Source organism: Triturus cristatus, chromosome 1_1 (assembly GCF_964204655.1).
Source record: "Triturus cristatus chromosome 1_1, aTriCri1.1, whole genome shotgun sequence".
Lineage (NCBI taxonomy): Eukaryota > Metazoa > Chordata > Amphibia > Caudata > Salamandridae > Triturus > Triturus cristatus.
The window spans coordinates 178737262-178743261 of record NC_140579.1 but is presented as its reverse complement, the minus strand read 5'-3'; positions in this window follow the sequence as shown (position 1 = coordinate 178743261).

Sequence of the window (6000 nt, the reverse complement as noted above, 5' to 3'; positions counted from 1 at the left end):
AGGGGGCGCGCCACAAGCACGAGTATGTGCTTCCAAAAAAGAGCAGACTGCGCGCGCGCGCGCACCACTCGCCAGTGCCAACAATCCTCATTCTTGTTTCTGTGGTCTCACGAGTGCGCCCTCTGTGCTGAACCCATAGATCCTAGTTCTAGAAAGGTAACCCTGTCACTTTTGCTTGCAGTACCCGGAGTCTTGACGCTTCGTTATATGTGTGATGTTTTTCCACAGCAAACAGCAATGAGCCTCCTATAATGGCCAGAGTGTCAATATCTTGTTATATCTGCTTTTCAATGTCATGTTGTATGGTAGCAAAAGACGAGTAACATTCCTCTTTGTTGACTCGGGCTCCGCTCCAGGTTATCTTATTCTAGACCTGACCTACCTAGTTGGGGAAGGATTTAAGTTAGGGAACTTGTTAATAAAGCCTGCTGCGACCTGCAATCTGATAACATTTGTCTCCAGGTATCCAGTACACATGGGCTCTGTGACTTGACATTCTCAGGTCTCTAAGCACATACTGCCACTATGTGTGATCTGCAAGGTGTTGTCTCCTCCAGGCTCTACCCATTCAAACTCTGGCACCGTCACACAGAAACTGCTCTGCCATTACTTCCGAGCAGTTAGACATTAGTATGTAAAAATCCCATAAAAAGTCTTAGACGGCTCTACTTTTGTGGCTTTGTGTCGTCACAGGCACCCCTGGGATGTACATAAATACACTTTCTGGGGCACAAATAATGCAGACGTGCAGCAACTTCTCACATTTGCATGTTGCTGATGTGCGGCCCCACCCCTCCCTGTCTGATAATCGTTTCTCTTGAATAGAGCAGAGATGGGCATCTCTCACCAGCCACTGACACCCTCAGCATGTCAGGTCGAGCAGCTCCTCCACTCTATCTCTAAATCTCTCTCTCTCTCTAAATCTCTCTTTCTCGCTAAATCTCTATCTCTAAATCTCCCTCTCTAAATCTCTCTCTAAAGCTCTCTAAAGCTCTCTAAATCTCTCTCAAAATTTCTCTCTAAATCTCTCTCTCTAAATCTCTCTCTAAATCTAAATCTCTCTTTGAATACATCTCTCTCTGTATACATCTCTCTCTGAATACATCTCTCTCTGAATACATCTCTCTCTGAATCTCTTTTTTTTTTAAATCTCTCTCAAAATCTCTCTCTCTCTAAATCTCTCTCCCTCTCTCTCTAAATCTCTCTCCCTCTAAATCTGTCTCTCTCTCTAAATCTCCCTCCCTCTAAATCTCTCTCTCTAAATCTCTCTCTCAATCTCTCTCTCTAAATTTCTTTCTCTCTAAATCTCTCCCTCTAAATCTCTCTCTAAATCTCTTTCTATATCTCCCCCCGTCTGCCACGCCCCTCTTAATTTTTCCTCCCCCTTTCGGCATTGTCTCACTTTCAAACTCATCCAGAATCTTTCATTACTTTCCAACTAGCGCTTTGAAAGCAGACGGGTGGAGTTCGCACCCTTCTAAAAAGCGTACCCAGTCCAGGTGAGTCGTTGTGTTAAAAGGGGACGGAGAAGTGGGACGCAATCTTGAAAAAATCCTTATTTTCTTAAATGAGACATAGCACAGGGAGCACCTTTGTGAAATATGGAGTGCAGCATAGCAGCAGTTTCCTTGGCATCCGACAGGGGGCACTAATGGTTAGCTGTTTCTTTAACTTATCATTAGGGGGCAGATATACAAGGAAGTGCCGCAGCGCAGCAACGCAAGCCCTTTGGCTGCGCCACGCTGCGGCACTTCCAAAGCACAGGAATGAAACATATTTACAATTATATCTCGCATTCCTGTGCTCTCCCCTGCACTGGCGCACAAACTGCTGCCATGCCCAGTGCAGGCATGGTGCAAGGATGCCTGCGTTATGGAGAGATTGTTTTTGTGCAGGAAGGGGCACCTTCCTGCACAAAAACAATCACTACAGGCATTTTTCTCTTTCAATGCGTGCTGTAGAATGCAGCACGCATTGAAAGAGGAAACAAGCATTGGCATAGCCAATAGGTCTCGCCTTTGGGACCTTATAAGTGTTTAGTTATCCAGCACAATATCCTTGGTGCAACAACATCAACTGTTGCATGGTTAAACACTTATAAGGTCCCAAAGGAACTGTAAAATACAGGGTACCATATTTATTTTATTTACCATAAGTTACTCTTTAGACAAACCTCCACAATTTGTTTACTGTTTGGTTCTTTGCCAAACATAATTTACTTCATAAAAATATTTTAACAAAGATTATATGTTGTTTTTCTGTGTCCTTGTCTTGTGTGCTTTTAATATCACTTGTCTATGCAGACTCCAGGTTCTTAAACAATGAAGGCTTCTTGTGCCAAGAAGCATTATTAAAACATTTATCAAAGGGGAGGCCATTCCTGGGCAGTTATTGACCGGGGTGAAGTCAGAGGGACAGAGGACACAAAATTGTATGTTAGATGGTATGTTTTTCATGAGACTGGTAAAATGCATTGTATTGAATGCCTGTTTTTGGTTGTGACTAAAAAAGGTTATAAAAAACATGATTAGTTATTTTTTCTACCACACAATTTACTTAATGGTGGTGCGTTATTATTTTTAAGAACTGTGGTAACTACTAAGGTGACGTAACCCTATGGAAAATGCAGATCGTTTTGATCGATTTGATGATCCATTTTTGAGTAGACCGTTTTTTTCATGGAAATTGTAGTTGCTGTAAATTAAACAAGCATTGGCAGAGCCAATAGGTCTCGTCTTTGGGACCTTATAAGTGTTTAGCCATGCAACAGTTGATGTTGGTGCACGAAGAATATTGTGCTGCATAACTAAATACTTATAAGGCCCCAAAGATGAGACCTATTGGCTATGCCAATGCTTGTTTTGGTATAGCTTTTCGCCGTCCCTCGCTGATCCTCAGGCTTTGTTTAACGTCCCCCCCTACACAAACGCCCGCAAGTCGGACTCCTACGTAAGACCGTGCTTGTTTTATTCTGCCCCTAAGTGTTGCACTGTTTTACTGAACCAAAGGCCAGCGTCTGGCATTGGTTAGCGTGGGAGTTTTGTTTCATTATCAACTCACGAGTACTAGGAACATACACAGACACACATGCGGATTGATCCATTCTCGCAGACCTCGGTTGAGTTTGCCGATATTCGTTACCCGGTGACAGAATTTCTCTCACTTATGTAGCAGAGAAGCCTGTCGGCCATCAGGCAGCTGAGTCTAAGCAGCGGCTATCGGAAAGTGATTTGACTTGAGGCGCCTTCAAAGAGCGGGAAGTTTTAACAAGTGAATACCTACCTGCTGCAAGTGAATCCGACCCTGATAGGGGTCTAGTGTGTGCAGGACCTCTACCGCCGTGAGGGGAACGGCTTCTTGAACCACATTTCCCGGCACCCTCCACCTCAGACGCACGCCAGTCACGGCGCACGGCAGCGCAAGCACCAGCTAAAGACGCTCCTCGCGCCCCGCAGCGCGGGACGCGCGCGGGCAGCGCCCGGGCGAAGCCCGGGCCAAGGGCGGGCCCGTCCTTGCCCGTCACTGACAGGAACTGGCTGGGCTGGGCCACCCCCCCAACGACGCATCGCTACCTAAAGGACTTAAGGTACTGACGTGCTCATTGCTTACGGGATAGTGCTGGGTGTGTATTTCCTGTGCTGTGCAGCCGTTGGGGTTTTTATTTCTCAATGTACTCGGTTCTGTGCTGCCTATTTTCCACGTGTTGATACTCATTGGGAGTTGTTGGTGTAGTATTGTGCCTGCCGCGAGGGGAATGGCCCCTCAATAATAACTTGTTCCCAACGTCTTAAAGCCACAGCGTCTGGCAATAGCGCCATCAGCCAGCGCCGGGGAACGGATACAAGCGCATAGGGTCACCCGCTAAGGCCAAAGGCGGACACACCGTAGACCAGTAAAAGCCGGGACTTTTCTCCTTATTTTGGTGCCTGTTTGATTTGTAAGCATATTATTCTGATTGATTTGCCGGCTCTGCTATGCCCCCCAAAGACACTAGAGGTAGAGGGGCCAACGTCCATCTCACAGGAACTATGGACCAGTTTATTACCAAGGTAAACTGTGTCATTGATCAAGAGATCACGTTGTTGGAACGCAGAGTTTCACAGGACCTTGCGATGGCAAGGAGGTCCTCAATGGGTCATATTGCTAATGTGCAGTCCCCTGCTCACCAAGCCCTAAATGGTGATGATGCTACTTGCTCACATCTTGATTTCCCGACCACAGATTTAACACCCAGTGGCACAACCGCTGTTTCTATGGGGGACCAGTCTATGGTTTCAGACTCATTGTTGATATCCCCCTGTTTGCTGCCGTTTGCCTCCAGCTTAGTGCCAGAGCCTAGTACCAGGCAACTACGAGAGAGGAACCCTGGCGCTATTCCTAAAAACAAGCAAGGGCCCCCTACTAACAATGGTGGGAAGAGCAAGACTGGCAGAAAGAAACAGAAAGCTGCAAGCCACGCTAGAAACTCTGGAAAACCCCCTCCTTTACAGGAGCAACCTGCTACTGTTGTCATAGCAAACAAAGTTGCACCTTCAGACCATTTATTATCCACCAGAATGACACATCAAGTTGCAAGCGGGGGGACCAGTGTAGATGATATGGTTGAGGGAGTGGACCCTGAGATGCCCAATATCTACGATACAATTAGGCTTCTCCTTCGTCCTATGGAGGATAGAATTTCTAAGATCGAGCAACATTTATCTAGGATTGAGCAAGGTCTTGGGGGAATTGCAGATTTTTTAAAGTACGTTCCCCACCCTAGGGCTTCTAAATTATTGGATACTGCCAGAGCAGAAAATGTTTCGCCTTTTTTAAATGATCCCCCAGCATTGTCTATAGATCATCAGGCCCCAACTGAAGTCACTAAGGGTACAGTTGTACCTCCTGCCTTTAAACCTCCTCAGCATGACATATCCCAGCCTAAGGAGGACGGGAGGATCACTTCCCCCCAGATTCCTAGGGAGGAAAACATCCCAAATCTGCCCCCGGAGGTTTCTCCTTTTGTGGTAATCTTAACAGGGGTCCCCGAACTGGGCAACCATGAAGTCGAATCTCCCACAACTCTAAAGAATAGGGTTGTGCATTGGCTCAATAAAAATAGACTACTGCCAATGCACACAGTGTGCAAGATACTCATGGTTAGGAGGGTCCCATGGGTAGGTCACTTGGGTAAAAATATAAGGGGGGATTGTATCTTAATCAACTTTAACGACCCCAAAATAGTGGAGTATATTTGTAACTGGAGACACCCTAGTTCAGGAACATCTATACGTTCTCTTCCTCTGACCTATTTTTATCCCCCTGGTCATTTTACTCCACTAATGGATGGGTGGACATTGGTTCAGCAGAATCAATCAATCAAACATAGGCATTTGTATAGCGCACTGCTCACCCGGAGGGTCTCAAGGCGCTGGGGGGGGGGGGAACGCTACTGCTCGAACAGCCAGGTCTTGAGTTGCTTCCTGAAGGCGAGATGGTCTTGCGTTGTCCGGAGGTGGATGGGGAGGGAGTTCCATGTCTTAGCTGCCAGGTAGGAGAAGGATCTTCCTCCGGTGGTGGCTCTGCGGATGCGGGGGACGGTGGCGAGAGCGAGGCTGGCGGAGCGGAGCTGGCGGGTGGGCTTGTGGAAGGTCAGGCGGCTGTTGAGGAACTTGGGGCCCAGGTCGTGGAGGGCCTTGTGTGCGTGGGTGAGGAGTCGGAACGTGATTCTTTTGTTGACAGGGAGCCAGTGCAGGTCTCTCAGGTGTCCGGAGATGTGGCTGTGTCGGGGGATGTCCAGGATGAGTCGTGCTGAGGCGTTCTGGATCCGTTGGAGTTTCTTCTGGAGTTTGGCGGCGGTGCCGGCATAGAGGGCGTTCCAGTAGTCCAGCCGACTGGTGACGAAGGCCTGGGTGACCGTCTTCCTGGTCTCGGTGGGGATCCACCGGAAGATCTTTCGAAGCATGCGCAGGGTGTTGAAGCATGAAGACGAGACGGCGTTGACTTGTCTGGTCATCGAGA